This window comes from Bison bison, unplaced genomic scaffold (assembly GCF_000754665.1).
Source record: "Bison bison bison isolate TAMUID 2011002044 unplaced genomic scaffold, Bison_UMD1.0 scf7180017864325, whole genome shotgun sequence".
Classification (NCBI taxonomy): Eukaryota; Metazoa; Chordata; class Mammalia; order Artiodactyla; family Bovidae; genus Bison; species Bison bison.
Genome location: NW_011494897.1, coordinates 2,712,308 through 2,735,348, shown reverse-complemented (window position 1 = coordinate 2,735,348; position 23,041 = coordinate 2,712,308).

The following is a 23,041-nucleotide window of genomic DNA, read 5'->3' as shown; positions in this document are numbered from 1 at the left end:
ATTCTTTCAGAGAAGGCAATGGCACCCCACTCCAGTACTCTTGCCTGGAAAATCCCATGGACGGAGGAGCCTGGTGGGCTGCAGTCCATGGGGTCGCACAGAGTCAGACACGACTGAAGTGACTTAGCAGCAGCAGCAGTGATTCTTTTCCCAGAATAATAATAATGTTTACCATGTTTCATAGGTGAAACATCAATACATCTTTTCTCTAATGTTCAGGTTTCACCAGGTCTCCTGACCTTTGGTGGAAATTGAGGTGATGATAATTAAGTTATATGTCATGAATTTATCTTGTGTTATTATCAGTTGCTCAGTCACATCCAACTCTTGGACTGTAGCCTGCCAAGCTCCTCTGTCCATGGAATTCTCCAGGCAAGAATACCAGAGTGGGTAGTCATTCCCTTCTCCAGGGGATCTTCCCAACCCAGGGACTGAACCCAGGTCTCCTGCATTGCAGGCAGATTCTTTACCAGCTGATCTACCAGGGAAGCTGATGAATTCATCTTACTTCTAATCAAAGATAAAATCTCTCCTCCAGCCCTCACTTCTCTATTTACTTTTCAGGTTAGGCAAATCTCTTTTATTTAAATTTACTTCTGTATAAATGATAAATTAAAATGATCTATTGCAGGATTACAAATTCCTCACATTCCATTCTTATGTGGAGAGAAATTGTAGCTTCTTTGTTTTATAGCAAAATACTCTCATAGTTAGGGCTTCCAAGATGGCATACCAGTAAAGAATCCACCTGCCAATGCAAGAGATGCTGGTTTGATCCCCTGGAACAGGAAATGGCAACCTGCTCCAGTGTTCTTGCCTGGGAAATTCCATGGACAGAGGAGCCTGGCAGTCTACAGTCCATGGGGTCGCAAAGATCCGGACAAGACTGAGCACACATACATGCTCTCATTGTCATCAAAAGGTTCTACCCACTGGTAACAGGATTGGAGAGTAAAGCCCCCCAAAAAAAAAAAAATGTGTGCTTTTTCTTCCCCATCACTGGTTATATTAGTAACTGAAACAATCTACATATGCCAGGCAGTTATAAATACATTTCTTCCCATCCACCTTGCTCTTTATTAGAAGCTGCCTTGGTCTATGGCAGAAGCCCAGGTGGACTCAGAAACTGTCCTTCTCCTCCTTTGGTCCTGCAGCAATGCCCTTCTCCCAGTACGTCTGTGCTGCTGCTCTCTGCTCTCCAAGTCTGAATTAATTAGAGCCCAGAGGCCTCCTGCTGCTGATGTCCATGTCTCTCCTGAGAGTGTGGACCCCCTGAGGTCTCAGGGTGATTCCAATTTGGTCCCCAGACCAGAGGGTCTATCCAGATGTCTTCCACCACCAAATGCTTTCCACCCACAATTGTAAATCCTTTCTGATAATTTCAGACTTTCAGCAATGTCACATCCCCTAGTGGGAATGAGTAGGAATTGCTGAGTCCTACCCACTTTAAGGGGCTTCCCTTGAGGCTCAGCTGGTAAGGAATCCACCTGCAATGCGGGAGACCTGGGTTCAATCCCTGGGTTGGGAAGATCCCCTGGAGAAGGAAAAGGCTACCAATTCCAGTATTCTGGCCTGGAGAATTCCATGGACTATATAGTCCATGGGGTCACAAAGAGTCAGACACGACTAAGAGACTTTCACTCACTCATTCACAGATGGCTCAGACAGTAAAGAATCCGCCTGGGTTTGATCCATGGGTCGGGAAGACCCCTTGGAAGAGGGCATGACAACCCACTCCACTATTCTTGCCTGGAGAATCCCCATGGACAGAGGAGCCTCACGGGCTACAGTCCATGGGGTCAAAAAGACTCTGACATAACTGAGTGACTAAGCACAGCACATCAAGACCTTAACAGGCTTCCCTGGTGGCTCAGCGGTAATGAGTCTGCCTGCCAATGCAGGAGACGCAGGTTCGATTTCTGGGCTAGGAAGATCCCCTGGAGAAGGAGATGGCAACCCACTCCAGTATTCTTCCCTGGGAAATCTGATGGACAGAGGAGCCTGGGGGACTATAGTCCATGGAGTCACAAAGAGCCAGACAGGACTGAGCACCCACCTTAACCTGGGGAGCCAATCAAGTTTTGGAAAAAAACTAACATCCTCTCTGTCTGTCTGAGCAACCTCTTGGGCACTGATGCTCCCTCGCCGGCTGGTGCCCTGTGAGCCTGCAAGGAATTTGTCTCTCAGAGTCCTATGCCTGAGATTGAGACAGAGAACCTCTGCATCTTTCCTTTTCCCAGCACAGCTTGTCTTTTAGGCCTTCTCAACTCTCTTCCAGCTGTATCCAGCTGAGTTTAAAACTGATTGCATCCTTCAGATATTTACTGAGCACTTTAGATGTGCTGCATACTCTACCAGACATTGTGGTTGCGATGTTAAATATGAGACATCCTCCACTCCACATCTACTGGGGAGGGGGCGCTTTAGGGGATTACTATAAAAATATGTGCTTTGTAGTTAGTGTATTGGGAAAGAGGCAAGTGTTCCTGGTCACTTATAAAAAGACAATTGACCTAGGCTGGCAGATGGGGTTTCAGGGGACTTTCCTGGAGGAAGAGAAACCTTTAGTCTTCTCTGACTCCACCCCAAAGCCTTGGGTTGTTAATGTCTTGTTTATATCCTATTGAACCCACTGCATTGGGACCTCCTGAGAGCTTCGCCATCTTGGAGCTTTGGTTCCAAATAATTTCCATATGATACCTAAGAGAGAATTTAAGTCCGTTGCCTCTCTTTCTTTCTCAGAGAATAAAAAAATCAGTCTCCTAGTTTACATCTGGAATGGGACAGCTCATAGAAGGCATGTGCCTTTAGGACATTCTGAACACTTCCTCAACAGAGGAGCCAACAAGGAGAACAGCTGTTCTCCACAGAGTTTTGACACTTCTGGTCTAAGCAACTAAGTAAAAGCTGAATAGAAAAAGAAAAGCAGAGAAGCAAGGAGAAACAGTAAAAATATAAAGGTACAACATATTTTCCCCAAGTAATGGATTCATTGTAACATTATAGAGAAGAGATTCAAATAAGACCATTCTGTTATCCAAACTTGAAATTTTAATTATTACACCTCTGGCTCACAGTTGAAAATATTAGTCTCTCTTTTCCCATCTCTGTTTGCTCCCCTCAATTCTGCAATTTAATGTAATCATATCATTGGGGTCATTGCTTTCCTCATCTGTCACATTTTTTGTTATTTTATTTAAATTTGGAATCAGGAAATTCACATTGAAATAAAACATCTTGTTTCCTATGGCTGAAAGCCAGAAAGAACTTGTCTTGGGAAGGCTGATTATAAAACACAAATAGTGTTTTGGTATGTCTTTCCTACTTGATTTCACCAAATGATTAGTAACTAATTATGACCAGGTCACCAGACCTATGCATACATAGGAACTCATATCATGGGTATCTTAATCGATAACATATCCAGAGTAAAACTGGTATCTATTAGGGAAGTTTGCACTTCAAATATGGCAGCTGAGGTTAATAAGAACCTAAGGTTCGAGGCTGAATACAGTTGCCCTTGGATAAACGATGAACACTTGCCTTGTGTCACAGAAGACACAGCCTCTGTCCTGTCCTCTGTGTGCCTTCACTCTGAGTGTCACACTCCCACGACAGGGCAGTGATTCTGGGAAAAATACTCAAACTGCAGATTATCCCCAAAGAAGCTTAACTATTTTCTCATCATCATCTCCTTGAGGCCAACATCCAAAATGGTGAATTTGCTGGAGAGGGTTAATCAAGGGATATTTCAGAAAAGAAGGACATTTCCACAAAGTATATGATAAGAGCTGCTGCTGCTGCTGCTTAGTCACTAAGTCATATCTGACTCTTTGCGACCCCATGAACTGTAGCCCTCCAGATTCCTTTGTCCATGAATTTCCCAAGCAAGAATACTGCAAAAAAAAAAAAAAAAGAATACTGCAGTGGGTTGCCTTTCCCTTCTTCAGGGGATCTTTCCGACCCAGGGATCAAACCTGGGTCTCCTACACTGCAGGCAGATTCTTTACTGTCTGAGCCACCAAGGAAGGCCGATATGATAAGAGGGAGTTATCCTTAGATTCAACCGTCTATGTGCATAGTAACTCTCCATGAAGATATCCCAAGGAGGGCAAGCAGGTCACATCTCTCCGGAAGGACACCTGTTCTTCTCCCATTACCCAGGCTTGAAGATTTCAAGTCTCCATGACTCCTACTTTTCCCTGGCTTCCCTTGCCCAGTTAGTCAACAATTCTTGTGGATTATTTTTAGCACAAAATGTCACTGGTGTTCGGCACTCCTGTTCTAGTCCATCTTCTCCACAGACACCTGGTTGATTTTCTTAAAATATTGTTTAAATCTTATTAATCTTCTTCCATTCTCAAGAAGAGAGCAAGAAAGAAGCTCCTGACTCTGGCATCCAATAAGCAGCATGAACAAAACCCTCATCCCTCACCTCTAATAACCACTTAAACCTCCTATTCTTATCAGATGCATCTTGTCCTCAGTCCCCAAATACACTTCAATTTCTTGCCATTACTCCTAGAAGCATCTAATCTTTGTTTTTCAAAATTTACCCTTTCTTCACACTTGGCTCAAATTATCTGTGATGACTCTTCTATTGTCCAGCTTGGTAGCTCAACACACAGTCTTCACAGTCAAGCCTTCTTACAACTCATATTCCTGGGTCACGAAGAGAATTATTTCAGGCTACTCTTGGGGTCAATATTTTTGGAGGAGGGAAAGAAGTAATAATGTGCAGAGGGAGAAGCTGAACTGTAACACTATTGCTACAGAGACTTCAGCCAATCCTTGGAGCTCTGGAGGTGGGATGATCCTCCCAGAGTTTTCCAACTGAGACCAATTTATACCCTTCTCCCACCACCAGACTAAACCATAGGCGAGGCAGCTTCTTTCAGCCAATGACAATTCTTGGAGAGACCAAGAATCATGAGCAGTCAACACTCCTTTCCCGCTCTTGGAGGATGAGTACCTTTCTTGGTCCCCAAAGAAGGTCTGGGCAGCACACCACAGCATCCACCACAGACCTGCTGAGTACCCACTGGCCCTCCCGCTTCTAGCTATGTGATCTCAGGTAAGTGTCTTAACTTTTCTATGCCTCTGTGGCTTATTTCAAAAGAGAGAAGGAAATGGTAGCTTTCTTTTTCTCTAAGGACTAGATGAACTAATCCACGCAATGCAAAGCTCAAATAAAGAGCTCAAAAATTCTATTATAACCTTTATCATCACTGTTATTAGACACTTATATATGCTGCCTTGCATTGTCATTTTAAATTTTTCATCATGGCTCAGTCCACAATTGTTCACAACACATAACCATTGGGAACCATTGAACTAGTCTCCAAAACCTCTAAGGGCAGAGACGATGTCTTTTTTCATCTTTGTACCACCCCCACCTCCCACACAAGGACATTCATTGTGAATGTGCTTGAATTGATATTTTAGTTTGGCTCTGAAGTCACGTATTAATAAAGAGAGAAACAAGACAAGTCCTCCTGCTATAGTTACATATTCAGTATTTAAGAGGGATTTCCAAACCCTAGTTCTGAAATTGTTTTAGTTTTAAGCTACATTCACTACCAGAAAGCATGTCTGTTCCAAAAGAGGACTGTTGTGAGACCATGTTAATTTTAGCCAAGTTCCTTAATTTGTCCCATTCTCTTCTACTTCTCTTCACTGACATTAATTCAGACCTTCCACGCTGCCAGAGCCTTTGTACTAACGTCTCTGCCATTGGTCAGTCCCTAACTCGGGCTGTTCTCCAAACTGCAGCTAATACTATCATTCCACATCACAAATTCCATATGCTTCTTTAGTTCTCTTTTGGTTTGCAAAATCAAAATCAATGGCATTTGGAAGATCTTTCCAATGGGTCCTCTCAGCACGTCCCCCCATTTCCCCAGCTTTCCAGTCCCCAGTTAATACCCTTTTTCTCAAATGAATGAATGCCAGTCTCTAGCCACACTGATGTGTTCATATTCTGCAGTATATCATGCAGCTTTTCTTGCTTTTTTTCGTCTTATTCCTTTCCCTCATTTCTCCAATTGGTACAGAGTTGGTATGAAACTGACAGTTGATTAATATATTAATATATATATTCCCAACATACACATGTTGGAAATTTCCTAAATTCTAAAGTAGTTCTGTGTCTATTGGATCTAAGGAAGGCAGCATCTGGCATTCTGAAAACTATGAATAAATAAATGAATCAATTGTAAAGAAAGAATAGCTTCTAAGAATCCACTCTATACAGACAGCTATTTTCCGGTCAACTGAGCTTCTTCAGGTTGGGCTAGGAAGATAATTGTCATGGTGAGGAGACATGCAGGCTTCTGGTTCATGTCTCAGTCATGACTCTGCATAGGGCTTCTGGGAGTGTGCATCTGGGTCAGTGGTTAAGTCTTCAATCTTGTCGCAATGGAGCATCCAGTTGGCAGAGGTGACTGAAGTAAAGGAAGGTAAGTATCTTGGTGCACAGTGGTTGGTTTGTTCAGGCTCTTGACCAGAGGGAGGTTTGGAGACATCTGCAGAGGGGACTATCCATCAACCAGGCACATAAGTGAAAGGAACAAGCTCATGAAAGAAAAACATCACTCTGAAGATGGGTAGCGTGGAGGAGGTGAGGGAAGCAAACAAAACACCCTTCCTTTATGAGTCATTTTTTAAGGTCTTGCTTAAATTTTTTGTTTTAAAAAAATTATGATTTAAAAGGTTCAAACAGCCTAGGGAAGTAAATCCATGCATACTTCCCACATTAGTTAATATTTACTAAGAAATCATAGGTTACAACAAATTAAACTTTTTGGCTCTCTTACTGAGGTTTTTTGGCCAACCATGTTAGTGACTGTTCCTACAGATAGTTTATAACTCTATTTTTTGCCCCTCCAGAGCAACTAAAGTGCAACAAGTCAGGAGGACTCTGGATTCATGTGGTTCTTAAATCAGGGCCTTAGGAAAATGGATCGGAGGTGGGGGAATGGATCAATGTGAGCAGGCAGAGACACTAGATATACCCACTCACTCAGTGGGAAAAGTGAGTTAGATGTCTCCTTGTTTGAGGTGGAATTCCTTCCTATAAACCTGGGCACCCTCAGTGAGAAATGCTTTACAGTCCAAACTGATGTTTATTTTGGACTCTGTTTCTCTTTCAGCTTTCAGTTCTGACCTTAGGAATGAGCTCACAATTGGAAGCGAATCTGTCTTCTGTTTCTACTGTTAAAGAATTACCTACCCACTGAAAAGCCACATAGTATTAACAATGGCCATGTCCCAAATATAAGCTTTTTGGAATTGTACAAATTGTACTTATGATGCTAGCAGATTTTGGTTTAACTGCTGAAGTATTTCAGTGAGAGGGACTGAATTCTTAGTAAATGAAATGCTTCCTCTGTTCAGTTTTGGTCTGTTGAATGCTGGAAGTTTGGTGAGTCTGATCCATTCATTACATACATCTGGGATGAAAGAAAAGGCCAGCCATTTGGTTTTGATACCATGTTTTGTTTTGTTTTGTTTTGTTTTGTTTACTGTATCTCAGACTGAAATCATATAAATAAAAAAACCGGTCCTTCAAAGTTATTCTTAATCTCCTAGGTGTGTTTCTAGTCTTGAGAAATGGGTGGGGCTTCTGAATACCTGATCAGGTTGTATAGATTTTGATTCGTCATATCTCTTGTGGATTGTAACTGATACTGATTCAAGAATACCTGGAGGCTTCACTTTTCAGCATCACCACAGAGAGTGTTAGTGCTTCATTGATGGGATCCTTGAAAAGACAAGTTATCCACACTGGAGTAATACCTCACATTTTCTGGAGAGGGTAGAAAGAAAAACAAATATTTATTGACCCACTTATTTTTCCAGAAAACTTCTATTTGGCACTAACCAAATACTGAGCTGAGTGGTTTACATATAACACACAGCTGACTCCTAACAAGTCTATAAAACCCATTTTATAGATATGGAAACTGAGATGCTGAGGGCTTAAGTAACTTGTAAATAGAGGAGCTGAGGTTTAAATTTAGGTAGGTCATTAAAAATAACCAAGGCTTTTCCATTAAGTGAATAGCTCATGCATATGAAAATACAAACATAGCTAAAGGAGGGACAAAGAATCTGATTTGGGAAGGACCGATCTTTTTAGGCACTAAGGGAATGAGAATATATTGCTGTAGGAAAAACACCTTCCTCTTCTTGATCCGGAGGCTGAACCCATATTTCCTTCTTCTGTCCTCCTTTTCCCACCACCCAAGATGTGTCATGAACTCCCACAGCAGGCAAACTAGGAAACATCATTTTGGGTGTCCTCCTCAGGCATGCCTCTGACATCCTCCCACTTTGAATAGCCTCAAAACATTTCAAAAAAAAAAAAAAGAATTAAAAAGGGAGTTTTAAAAAGAAGCAGACCTGAAGTTGCACAGAGGCAGCAAAGACATCTTTGAGGTCATTCTTTTTTTTTTTTTTTCCTACACTGATGTATTCTCTCCAGAGTGATAATAATCTTTTTTGAAATGCAGGTCTAAGACGGAAGGAATTTTTATCTGGAAGAGTAATATAAATTAGCTTTGACTGCCAGTTTCCACTGATTATTACTTTCCAGGCGGAATTCCTACAAATTCTTGAGGCATGACCTCCAATGAAAAAATAAAACCCCTTTAAAATCTTGTTGAGAAATTCCAGATAACTTTCACAAGAGATTTAATTTTAGAGCATTAACACAATCTTGGTTGGAAAGATAAAACTACAATGCAGTTATTTGGTAAAAGTCATTACTTCACAATGAAGTCATTGGAGATTATTTTACTGCGCTTATCTGTCCCTTCTTCTTTTTTTTTTTCTTTTAAACTTGGTTTCTTTCTCCCAAAACTAATTTTATTATGCATTACTCAGTGCACACTGGATTCACCCTTATGAAAGGATAAAGTGTTTCAACAGATAACCAGTTGGAGGCCGCCAATTTGAGATTCAACCTACCAGGATGAGCAAACGCTGTTACAGGTATTACATCTTAGTCATATGAACTATGCACTATTGCACATGTGTGGTTTCAGAAGCCATAGTGGAAGGTTTAACAGAAAAAAAAAAAAAAAAGGAGGCATCATTGTGAAGTAATGGATTCAAAGAGATTTCTGTATATCTTGAAATAAGATTTAAGTGTCAGGAAGTAAGAGCATGCATGCTAGTGTTTACAGAGGACTTAATACGTGAGAGGAGTGAAGGTGTGTTGGAGGGGGTGAGTGGGAATCACCCCCATTGGACTGATGGCCAGAGTGCTAGAAAGGTAAAGTGGTTTGTTTAAGGACTCATGACCTCAAAATAGTGGGAGAGAGCAATTCGAGTCTGAGAACATCTGACTGTGAAGTTGATTCTCTTCCTAGGCCAGCGTGTTGCTCTTTCTTGAGCTGGCCTAAATGAAGGTGAGAAAACATGAAGACCAGCACCACGTGTGCAAGGTCTATCAACATTTCAGAATAGTCAAAGGGAAAAAGTTGTCATTTCCCACCACTTTTTGTAAAATCTTCATTTACTTCAATTTAATATTTAATTTTTTATTTAAATTAATAAATTCATTAATATCTGATAAATGTAAATATTTAATATTGCATATGATAATTATTATTGTGTGTGCTGTCATGTCTGATTCTTTGTGACCCCATGGACTTGTAACCCACCAGGATCCTCTGTCCATGGAATTTTCCAGGCATGAATACTAGAGCAGGTTACCGTTTCCTACTCCAAGGGATCTTCCCGACCCAGGGATTGAACCCATGTCTCCTGCATTGGCAAGCAGATTCTTTACCACTTCGCCACCTGAAAGCCTTGGTCGGAAATAAGATCCCACATGCTCTGGGGCAACTAAGCCACAAGTAGAGATCCCCACGCCAATACAGCCAAATAAGTAAATAATTATTATATATAATCAAAGTAAGTTGGCTTAAAGTAAAAATTAAAATAGATGTATAACATATAGCTATATATGAGATATAATCTTTATCCTAGAAAGTGAAAGTCTCTCAGTTGTGTCTGACTCTTTGCGACCCCATGGACTATACAGTGCATGGAATTCTCCAGGCCAGAATACTGGAGTGTGTAGCCACTCCCTTCTCCAGGGGATCAGAGATTGGACCCAGGTCTCTAGCATTGCAGGTGGATTCTTTACCAACTGAGCTATCAGGGAAGCCCTTTATCCTCTAACATGTATGTAAATATAATTACAGGGAAAAATGTGAATTATTCTTATTTTCAGGGTATTTATGTGAAGGGGTAAGATTATTCTGTGAATATAATGATTATTTTTAACATAAAATTCCCCTTTTCATTTCCTATTTAAATTTTTTTTTTTACTTATAACCCACAAACAGGTGGAAAAAACGATTTATGTAATAATAAAGAAAAGAGACTTGAACCTATGAGATTCTTTATTCTACTTTCCCTGAGAATAAATCAGTGGTGGAAATTATATTTTAGATATTGAAATATTTGTTTCTTCTTTTCAAGAATATTCATATTTTATTGGCTTTTATACAAGAAATCAAATAGGTTGCTTTTTCCAAGAGTAATTCAATATTATTAATTCTTGTGCTATGAAATGTCATAGCATGATTTATATTGTATGACTCTCTTCATTCATTAATCTCATTTATTAAGCATCTCATTTACTCAAGGCATCAAGGATGCAAAAGTAAACACACTGTCTTCTCCAAGACACTCACAGGTAGAAAATTATATAATTATGGTACAATATAGTGAGGATTATGTGCGATATATATACATGTGAATGAGCATAACCGTGCGCTTCCCAGGTGGCGCTAGTGGTAAAGAAACCTTCCATCCCTGGGTTGGGGAGATTCCCTGGAAGAGGGTACAGCAACCCACTCCAGTATTCTTGCCTGGAGAATCCCATGAACGTAACTGGGCTTTCTAAATTCTCAGATATCCAGAAATAAGAACTATGTTGTTGTTTCATCACTGGGTCATGTCTGACTCTTTTGAAGTCCATGGACAGCAGCACATCAAGCTCCTCTGTCCATGGAATTTCCCAGGCAAGAACACTGGAGTGGGTAGCCTTTCCCTTCTCCAGGGTATCTTTCTGACCCAGGGATCAGTCAAACCCATGTCTCCTGCATTGGCAGGCAGATTCTTTATCACTGAGCCACCTCGGAACTCCAATATGAATTATACTGAAAAAAAATTAGTTTAGAATATATAGGGAAATTGTGATGATAGAAAGCAAGAAATAATAAGTTTATTTTAATTACATTTAGAATTTGCTCCTTTCTTTTAAGATATATTTCAATAAATGTTTCTGAAAAAATATAAAATAATTTCAAATGTATCATGTTTATCATTAATCTTGTAGTGTTTCAGAGATGTGGAAAGAGGCAGGTACTTTTATTACTTCTCATTTATAGAAATAACTCATAATTTCAGCTACTTTCCAGGCAAGAGACCATAATCATTGTTTAGTAAAAGTTCTTAAAATTTACAACTCTCCAAAATATATCATTTGTACTCTTCTGTTTATAATCTAATATAACTCTATACTTCTTTAATATACAATTTAATTCTCATTTTCCATTCTTGGCATATATTAGCACATAATTGGAGGATAATTACTTTGCAATATTGTGATGAGCTTTGCCACACATGAAGGTGAATCAGCCGTAGGCACACGTATGTCCTCTCCCTCCTGAACTCCCCTCCCGCCTCTCTCCCCACCCCATCCCTCCAGTTGTCAGAGCACGGGCTTTGGGTGCCCTGTGATATACATCAAACTCCCACTGGCTATCTATTTTACATATGGTAATGTGTATGTTTCAAGGCTATTTCCTTTTTATTCCCTGATAATCCATATTTGTTTTGGATAAAAGACAACAAAATAGGGAATAAAAAAGCAAAGAAAATGCTATGATTGTGACTGTGTGTGTGTGTGAGGATAGAGATTCTAACCAGAAGAAGGTATAACAGGTGTGACAGAGGGAAGGTGAGCATGGCAGAAAAGAACGGTCAGAAGCGTTAAGGGTGTGTATTCTTTCTGACTTAGTCCCCATAGTGACTCAGGAATCCCTGATAATCCATATTTGTTTTGGATAAAAGACAACAAAATAGGGAATAAAAAAGCAAAGAAAATGCTATGATTGTGACTGTGTGTGTGTGTGAGGATAGAGATTCTAACCAGAAGAAGGTATGACAGGTGTGACAGAGGGAAGGTGAGCATGGCAGAAAAGAATGGTCAGAAGCGTTAAGGGTGTGTATTCTTTCTGACTTAGTCCCCATAGTGACTCAGGAATTCTCTCCCCCTTAAAGGTAGCTCACCAATGTTCCTATTTCCTGCTACTTCATTTACATCCACTTCGGCTCAGAGATGTTACAATAACCATGAACAGACCTCCTTGTTTCCATCCCTGAGGTTCAATCCATTCAGATGAAATTTCCTAAATTAGCACTTCCAAAGAGTCACCCCCATGCGTAAGAACTACTTCAGTTACAGTTACAGTACAGAATTCCATTCAAGGGCCTTTTGTATTCCAACAACAAATTAATTTCAGCTTTATTTTTTTCTCTGTCTCCCTAGTGGGAAAAACACACAATTCAAAGGTAAACAAATGAATGATTTGAGTCATGAATACTCTGAGAGAAGTAAAACAGGGTGACAGGAGAACTGATGACAGAGAAGCAGGACAGTGCCCAGGGTCTTGGAGTTCCCAAGGCTTTTTGGCCATGGGACAGATGATCGGCCCCTGGCAGGTGGCTGTTTCCTGTCACCCAGTGGCATGGTGGCTCCCCTCATCTGCTGTGTGCGGAGCATAGAACGTGCAAACGGGAAGATGACTTGGCAGTTGTACAGCCCAGTGATTCTCAAATGCTATGTTACTGCCATATAGCGTCATATAACATAATTGCTTTGTGCAAGTGAAATCTCACAAGGTCTACAACCTCTGGATACGTTCATCGTTCCATTGAAAACCTTCCATCTGGTTTATGTTATTTCTTTTTACGGTTGAGGAAATGGAGGTACAGATGGGCATAGAGATGAATGGTCAAAAATTAGATGCCAGGCAGGTGTGACCCATTTTATAGGCAGCTTTTGATTGGTTCATTTGGCCATCAGTTTCTTCTGTTTGAAGGTGGTATTGCCTTCAAAACCATTTCTTAACCTAGGGATGTGACAGACTGCTCCAAATGGTATTATCTAATGTATTCATCTAATTTATTCCTAGACCTAGTTTTAGGCAGCTTTTAGTTTTGCTTCCCAAGACCAACCCAACTACAGGATAAGGATTTATAGTCACTGGCATCACACAGTACCTTGCAGGCTCAGCTCTAAATTACCTCTTCTCTTTTTGGCCCTTATCATCCTTTGCACCTCACAATGGTACCTGACACGTTTTGCCTTGTATCATCACTATATAAACCTTTGCCTTATCTTCTACATAAGATGGCAAACGTCCATGCACAGGAATTGTGTCTTAATAATCTTTGAGATACACACTGAAAACAGTGCTCCACATCATAGTGTGCGCTACAGATCAAGTATTAAGAAGTGTCACAGATTCTGACACACACTCAAGCAGAGAGAAGTATTGAAAAATTATGTTGAGCATTGATAAAATCATTGGCATATGTAGGTAGCCTCCCCAGGTGGGTAGTCTTGCCAAGGAAAGCATTCATTTGAAAGTGTAGATCTGGGATGTCATCAGGTAGATGTTCAGTGAAGGCCTGCTGTATAGGACAGGGAATTTAAAAAATAAGAAGGTGCAATCCGTTTGTAGGACATATATTCAGTTCATTCAGTTCAGTCGTTCAGTCGTGTCCGACTCTTCGTGACCCCATGGATCGCAGCACTGCAGGCCTCCCTGTCCATCACAAACTCCCGAAGTTCACTCAGACTCATATCCATCAAGTCAGTGATGCCATCCAGCCATCTCATTCTCTGTCGTCCCCTTCTCCTCCTGCCCCCAATCTCTCCCGGCATCAGAGTCTTTTCCAATGAGTCAGCTCTTTGCATGAGGTGGCCAAAGTACTGGAGTTTCAGCTTCAGCATCATTCCCTCCAAAGAAATCCCAGGGCTGATCTCCTAGGACATATATTAGGTTAACCTTAAAATTGCATTCCAATAAAGGCTATGGTGGTCCCACCACTTCATGGGAAATAGATGGGGAAACAGTGGAAACAGTGTCAGACTTTATTTTTCTGGGCTCCAAAATCACTACAGATGGTGACTGCAGCCATGAAATTAAAAGATGCTTACTCCTTGGAAGGAAAGTTATGACCAACCTAGATAGCATATTCAAAAGCAGAGACATTACTTTGCCAAGAAAGGTCCATCTAGTCAAGGCTATGGTTTTTCCTGTGGTCATGTATGGATGTGAGAGTTGGACCGTGAAGAAGGCTGAGTGCCGAAGAATTGATGCTTGTGAACTGTGGTATTGGAGAAGACTCTTGCGAGTCCCTTGGACTGCAAGGAGATCCAACCAGTGGAGAAGGGAATGACAGAGGATGAGATGGCTGGATGGCCTGGCGTGCTGCGATTCATGGGGTCGCAAAGAGTCCGACATGACTGAGTGACTGATCTGATCTGAAAGGCTATGGTTTTTCCAGTAGTCATCCATGGATGTGAGAGTTGGACTATAAAGAAATCTGAGCGCCAAGAATTGATGCTTTTGAACTGTGGTGTTGGAGAAGACTCTTGAGAGGCCCTTGAACTGCAAGGAGATCCAACCAGTCCATCCTAAAGGAAATCAGTCCTAAATATTCATTGGAAGGACTGATGCTGAAGCTGAAACTCCAATACTTTGGCCACCTGATGTGAAGAACTGACTCATTTGAAAAGACCCTGATGCTGGGAAAGATTGAAGGCAGGAGGAGAAGGGAACAACAGAGGATGAGATGGTTGGATGGCATCACCGACTCAATGGGCATGAGTTTGAGTAAACTTGATGATGGACAGGGAACGCTGGTGTGCTACAGTTCTGGGATCTCAGAGAGTCGGAGACGACTGAGAGACTGAACTGAACTGAACTGATCACCAAATCCATTTATTCTTCTTCCTGGGGGTACACCTTGACTGCTTTTCCCAACTGCCCTGAGGGTGACTGAGTCATGATGTATCTACTCCTTTTACTTATGGCCCATAAACACCTCCCACACAAGAGTCCTCATGTTCTTCTCTGCTCAGTGGAATTCAGGCATATATTGAAGATGGTGCAACATGAAACACAAGAAACCTGGGTCCCTCCTCTCAATTATATGAGACCTGCCCAGGAGAACTCCTTTTGGATTTTACATGAATGCAAAATAAACTTCTATTTCATGAAGCTGCTGAGATGTTAGGATTGTGACTACTCTATAATGTTCGCTAGTAGCTGGCATTACTAAGTGATACACAACATTGTTGGGATAAGAGCAGAGGTGTTACTGTTGGAGAACAAGGTCGTGTGAATTTATAACTCCTGGGATGTCTGCTTAAAATATCCATATCTGGGACTTCCCTGGTGGTCCAGTGGTTAAGACTCTGTGTTTACAATGCAAGGGGTGTGGATTCAATCCTTGGTTTAGGAACTAAGATTCCACATGCTGTGTGATTCATTCAAGCAAATTTAAAAAATAATCCATCTCAAAATCTAGGAATTCCACCTTCACTTATTTGAATCTAGTTGCTTGCATTTGTTGCTTGTTATGTAGATATGTAATTTGTTGTTGTTGTTTAGTTGCTAAGTCATGCTGGACTCTTTGTGACTCCATGGACTGTAGCCTGTCGGGCTCTTCTGTCCATGGGATCTCCCAGGCAAGAATACTGGAGTGGGTTGCCATTTCATTCTCCAAGGGATCTTTCTGACCCAGGGATTGAACCCACATCTCCTCTATTGCAGATGGATGGATTCTCTACTACTGAGCCATCCAGGAAACCCCAGACAGTTAATTAGAAGTCAAAAAAAAACAAAAAAGGATAGATGATTAGGTTGGAAACCTAGTCTTAGATGCAATCTACTTAAGTCACCTTATAACACTAAAGCAATTACATTGCTTATTTGATTCAAACAAATTTGAATTTTTAAACCATAGTAACAGTGAGCTGTACGGGAAAGAATATTGCATGGGGTCATAACACCTGAACTGGAATCCTAGATTTACTGTTTATGGGTAGGGTAAACTCTTCCCTGATGGCTCAGAGGGTAAAGCGTCTGCCTGCAATGCAGGAGATCCAGGTTCAATTTCTGGGCTGGGAAGATCCCCTGGAGAAGGAAATGACAACCCACGCTGGTACTCTTGCCTGGAAATTTCATGGACGGAAGAGCCCGGTAGGCTATAGTCCATGGGGTCGCAAATAGTCGGACACGACTGAGTGACTTCACTTTCTTTCAAACTCTTCAAGTCTGTTATCTCACTTTTAAATATAAGTGGGATTATAGGAACTTCCCTGGTGGTCCAGTAGTTAGAACTTCACTTTCTAATGCAAGGGCGTGCAGGTTCAATCCTTGTCAGAGACCTAAGATTCTACATGCCTTGTGGCCAAAAACAAAAACATAAAACAGCAGCAGTATTGTAACAAATTCAGTAGAAATTTTAACAATCACCCACATCAAAAAAAAAACCTTTAAAAATAATAAAAACAAAATGGAATCATAATATTCCTCACTACATTGTTGAGAAGATCAAGGTGCTACACTTTCAAAGTGAGTAAATATTTCTGTTTTCCAGGTAACAGAAATATCAGACCTATTTAGGGGGATGCTGAATAGCAAAACCAGCAGGTTTCACTCACTCATTTCCACACACACAGCTAAGTTGCTCCCTGCCTGGGGTCCCCTGGCCTTCCAAGAACCTGGGACTCTCAGCTTGTAAAGGCCCAAACAGATGCCTGCGGGTCTCAGTAGCATATTTCAGTTGGAAGACTTGTTGCAAGCAAACACTCAAGTATCCTGGAAGCGTAAGACCAGAAGACCAAGACCTGTGAATAAATTAAATGAGATGGGAATGCTCTGAGTGGAGCAGGCTGGTGATGCCTCCCTTATCTTGCTCTCTACAAGCCTGGACTTCAGAGTACACCATGACTCAGATCAACGAAATATCTAAAAGCAAAGGTCAAGCTGTGAATTACAGAGTGGAGAGAAAAAGAAACAATGGCAAAATCTGGAGAAAAAAGTGAAGTGAAAGAAACCACCTTCTCGTGCTTTCCATACTTGGATGAGTGTACATTCCTTGCCCCCACTGGAAAAAAACCTGATGACGATATAGGAAAGTGATCTAGAGAATGGAGTTTGGGGTCAGAAAATGCTGAGTTAGCACTCAGTTTGGCCACCTCTTCTCTGTGTTACCTTAGAAAAATTCCTTAACTCTAAGTAGCCTCCATTTTCTCATCTTATGTCTAAGGATTGCTGAGAAGTAAAAAAATACTTTGATGCAGGTAAACATTTCAGCACAGTCCCTAGCACAGGGTGAGAGATATAATACTTTAGCTTTGGCTGATTTGGGCTTCACCTTGAATATCATTTTGGTTTTATGCATTACAGGGGTATACCCTGTAATGCATTACAGTGGGTACACCCTGTCATCTTCTCCATTATATCAAATCATTGCATGGAAGTCTCCTCACTTAGCTTCTAGTCTGAGTTATTTCTTCCTCCATGGGTTTGGGTGTTGAGTTGCTATGTAGGCTTTTGTGCTTAACTACAGTCTTTGTCAGTCATAGACTGGACGAGATGGAGTGGAAGAGCCATCTGTCTCCCAGAATTTAAAAAATTATGAGAGGCAACAATGGCACCTGAAGAAAATGATGAAGTGTGAGCACACATCCTATATTTGATGCTATAATCTATAGATCCCAGATTGACCATCAGCCTATCCTCATGGAAGAATATTTATCAGTAGCTCTGATGTTATAGTTTGGAACCTGGAGTCTGGCCCGTTCCAAATCCACCACAATCTCACAGTTCTTGTCCTCAGCCCCACACCAATCCTCATCTTTATCATTTACACATGCGTCTCCCTTTAAAGGTTGGTACAATGTCTTTTGATACTTTCTATCAGTCTCCTTCACTCAGCACCTAATATGATGTTGTGGATACCATAGACACTTAGTACAAATTGTAAATAGGATAAAAGACTTCAATAATTTTGAACTGATTTATAGTTAAAGAGATGTATCATTACTATCCAGGCCATTGGACACTCATGATGGGAGCTTGAATAAACACATGAGCTAGTCAACATTTTCTTAGTACCTACTTTCTGCCTGGTCCTGTATATTTTTCCTTTCCCATATTTCATCTATCCTTCAACTAAAAATAGAATTGATTAAACATATGTTTAATAGTATCCATTTTTTCTGCTCAAAAAATACTTCCTCCAACAATATTTTAAATTATATACAATAAAAATACACATTTTGTGAACCAGGAAGACCTTTTGGAAGGTTATAGAAGAATCATCAGCTCTTATTTTAGGGCAGATAGTTTAATCATTTTGCTTTCTGAACATTTGCTGAGCTGCTATGAAAGGAAGAGGTTTGTGATGAGAGAGCAAAGATGAAGAATTAATGCTAGTGCATTGGAAAGTACAGGAAAATTGCACTAGGAATTTGAGGAGAAGAATACTGCAGTGGTTCAGGGAGTAAGAGGATATTGGACTTCTGGGGATCTGTTGAGAGGTAGAAAGAGTCAGAAGGTACAGGAAAACAAGAGTGCATTCAGCATGGATAAACAAAATTTTGCCATTTTACCAGGGCCCCTAGTATTCCTTTCCCTACTTCTGTAGTCCCCTTTATCCTAGACTAAGCAAACCCCAAACTAAGGCAATGATCATACCATTTTTGGAAGCGGGAAAGTAGCGAGGTCGCAGTGAAACTGTACTCAATGAGCCACTGCCTGGTTTTGTAGGCAGACCCCCAAGGGAGGCTACCCCCAGGCAGGCCTTGGGCTGTTACCTTCTGTTCTTTAGGATGTGGCTCAGAGAAGGGTGTTCTGGGGCACATTTTCTGGGCACACATTTAAAGATGACTATCATGAAGGATAAACAACAAGGGGCTCTCTGCCTCTTTATTCTAAAGAATTTTTGCTGGAAACTTCTCCATTTTTCCAGCACTTCTAAGCAGACAAATTGCCTACCTTCAACTAGACTTGGGTTGAATTTGTACCTGAATGGAATAAACTGTGTTGGAAAGAGAGAAATTCTTCCTGTGGTTTATTTGAACACCTGCCAGATACCAAGAAAGGAGGCTGTTAAGTAACAACATACTAAGCCAAAATCTTATCACTATGACTACAACTGCTGATGATGGTCTTTTAGATGATTTTTAGTCATCATAATAATACACTGGTCTCTCTCTCTTCTCTAATCTCTCTCTTCACTGGTCTCTTGCTTCCAGCATCTCTTCTTCCATTTGGTATTGCAAGTAATTTTGGCTGTGCTTTATCCTGCCTGCCTGTCTGTAAATTTTTGGAAAGTAAAGCTCATTGTCCTGTCTCCTCCATGTTTATAGCCCTTTAGACTACCTACTGTAAGACCTTGCACTCTGACCTTTGGAAAATGAGTTGCATACCAAAAAATCATAGGTAAAAGAATGCATGCTTGAATCAAGTGAAAGGATTCACTTTCTACCTCTACAAGGAAGTTGTGTGTCACTAGGGACAAACTGCCTAACCTCAGAGTACTAGTTAGGTTTGTGTTGGGCTTTGCATCAAACAAATACGTGACAAACACCTCCTGAAACGATGGCATCTGTCCTCATCTGAGCTGCTGTGCAATCACAGGATGGGTGTTCCACTTCCAAGTTCAAGAAGGAAAGGGAAAGCCTAAATGGAAAAGGCTAGGACTAAAGAGAAGCACCTTCTCTTACCAGCTCTCCCAGAAGCCGTACCCAGGAGGTCTCCTCGTGCGTGCGTGCCAAGTCGCTTCAGTCGTGTCCAACTCTTTGTGACCCTGTGGACTGTAGCCCACCAGTCTCCTCTGTCCGTGGAATTCTTCAGACAAGAATGCTAGAGTGGTTTGCGTTGCCCTCCTTCAGGGGATCTTTCTGACCCAGGGGTGGAACTCGCTTCTCCAAGTCTCCTGCACTTGGCAGGCACGGTTTTTTACCACTAGCGCCACCTAGGAAGCCCAACCAAGAATGAGAGCTAAGAAATATCACCATTGTATGAGAACCACAATAGAGAAATTTTGTACTCTGTTCGTCAAGAAGGAAAGAATGGGTACCAATTGGGCCACTAAATCTCTTATCCTCACTTTCTCTCTATTTGTAAAATTGAAAAAAAGAACCAAAACACCCACCCCGTAATGATCATGCTAAATCACTTCAGTCGTGTCCGACTCTTTGTGACCCCATGGATTGTAGCCCACTAGGCTCCTCTGTTCATGGAATTCTCCAGGCAAGAATACTGAAATGGGTTTCCAGGCCCTCCTCTAGGGGATCCTCCTAACCCAGGGATCGAACCTGGGTCTCTGACATTTCCTGCATTGGTAGATGGATTCTTTACCACTGCGCCACCTGGGAAGCCCCTGTAATGATCAGATAAGTTTAAATGGGATGGTAAATCTGTATGAAGCCTGCTGTATAGCAAACACTCAGTAACATTCGTTTCCTTTCTTTCCTTGTATATAGTCAATACTCAATAAATGTTAGTTACAATAATACATTTCTATAGCATCTTATGGTTTTCAGAGATTTTGCATATGCATTATTTCATGTGTTGATATACTGTCAGCTTTGGCCTAACTTATCTTTATTGATCTATTAAAGCAGAGATTTTGACTCTCAGGTTTGAAAAGAGCTACTGACTCTTTTTTTTTTTTTTTTTGGTAAATTAATTTGCTTACTTTAATTGGAGGCTAATTACTCAGCAGTGGCCACAGGACTGGAAAAGGTCAGTTTTCATTCCAATCCCAAACAAAGGCAATGCCAAAGAAGGCTCAAACTACAGCACAATTGCACTCATCTCACACACTAGGAAAGTAATGCTCAAAATTCTCCAAGCCAGGCTTCAGCAATACGTGAACCGTGAACTTCCAGATGTTCAAGCTGGTTTTAGAAAAGGTGGAGGAACCAGAGATCAAATGGCCAACATCTGCTGGATCATCGAAAAAGCAAGAGAGTTCCAGAAAAACATCTATTTCTGCTTTATTGACTATGCCAAAGCCTTTGACAGTGTGGATCAAAATAAACTGTGGAAAATTCTGAGATGGGAATCCCAGACCACCTGACCTCCTGAGAAACCTATATGCAGGTCAGGAAGCAACAGTTAGAACTGGACATGGAACAACAGACTGGTTCCAAATTGGGAAAGGAGTATGTCAAGGCTGTATATTGTCACCCTGCTTATTTAACTTAAATGCAGAGTATATCATGCAAAATGCTAGGCTGGATGAAGCACAAGCTGGAATCAAAATTGCCGGGAGAAATATCAATAACCTCAGATACGCAGATAAAACCACACTTATGGCAGACAGTGAAGAAGAACTGAAGAGCCTCTTGAAGAAAGTGAAAGAGGAGAGTGAAAAAGTTGACTTAAAGCTCAACATTCAGAAAACTAAGATCATGGGATCCAGTCCCATCACTTCATGGCAAACAGATGCGGAAACAATGGAAAGAGAGAGACTGTATATTTTTGGGTTCCAAAGTCACTGAAGATGGTGATTGCAGCCATGAAATTAAAAGACTCTTGCTCCCTGGAAGAAAAATCATGACCAACCTAGACAGCATATTAAAAAGCAGACATTACTTTGTCAACAAATGTCCATCTAGTCAAATCTATGGTTTCCAGAAGTCAGGTATGGATGTGAGAGTTGGACTATAAAGAAAGCTGAGCACGGAAGAATTGATGCTTTTGAACTGTGGTGTTAGAGAAGACTCTTGAGAGTCCCTTGGACTGCAAGGAGATCCAACCAGTCCATTCTGAAGGAGATCAGCCCTGGGATTTCTTTGGAGGGAATGATGCTAAAGCTGAAACTCCAGTACTTTGGCCACCTCATGCGAAGAGTTGACTCATTGGAAAAGACTCTGATGCTGGGAGGGGTTGGGGGCAGGAGGAGCAGGAGATGACAGAGGATGAGATGGCTGGATGGCATCACTGACTCAATGGACTTGAGTTTGAGCAGACTCCGGGAGTTGGTGATGGACAGGGAGTACTGGTGTGCTGCGATTCATGGGGCTGCAAAGAGTCGGACATTACTGAACGACTGAACTGAACTGAACTGAATTACTTTACAATATTGTAGTGGTTTTTGCCACACACTGACATGACTCAGCCATGGGTGTACATGTGTCCCCCATTCTGAACCCCACCTCCAACCTCCCTTCCCATGCCATCCCTCAGGGTTGTCCCAGTACACAGGCCCTGAGCACCCTGTCTCATGCATCGAAACTGGACTGGCAATCTGTTTCACGTATGGTAATATACATACTTTTATTTTATTTAGTTTGGTTGTGCTGGGCTTTTGCTGTTTGCTGGCTTTCTCTAGTTGCAGCGAATGGGGGTACTCTCTAGTAGTGGTGCACGGGCTTTTCTTTGCAGTGACTTCTCTGGTTTTGGAGCATAGGCTTTAGGGCACACAGTAGTGGTGGTTCAGGGGATAAGCTGCTCCACAGCTTGTGAAATCCTCACAGACCGCAAATTGAACCTGTGTCTCCTACACTGACAGGCAGATTCTTAACCACTGAGGCACCAGGAAAGTCCTGGCTCTTCATGTTTAACAAATATCCTAGCTAATTCTGATGCAAGTGACTCACTGAAAGCTGTGTAAAGAAGAGTGGCTCAAGAGAAGTATCTGAATACCAGAAGGAATACTTACTACATTTTTGATAATGTGTGCTTTTTTTTTAAAGAAGGATCCTATAAGGTTTATTAGTGGTAACATTTGCTTCCTTTCTTTCCTTGTATATAGTCGATACTCAATATGCCAATGCCTCTGACTATGCGAAAGCCTTTGACTGTGTGGATCACAATAAACTGTGGAAAATTCTGAAGGAGATGGGAATACCAGACCACCTGACCTGCCTCCTGAGAAATCTGTATGCAGGTCAAGAAGCAACAGTTAGAACTGGACCTGT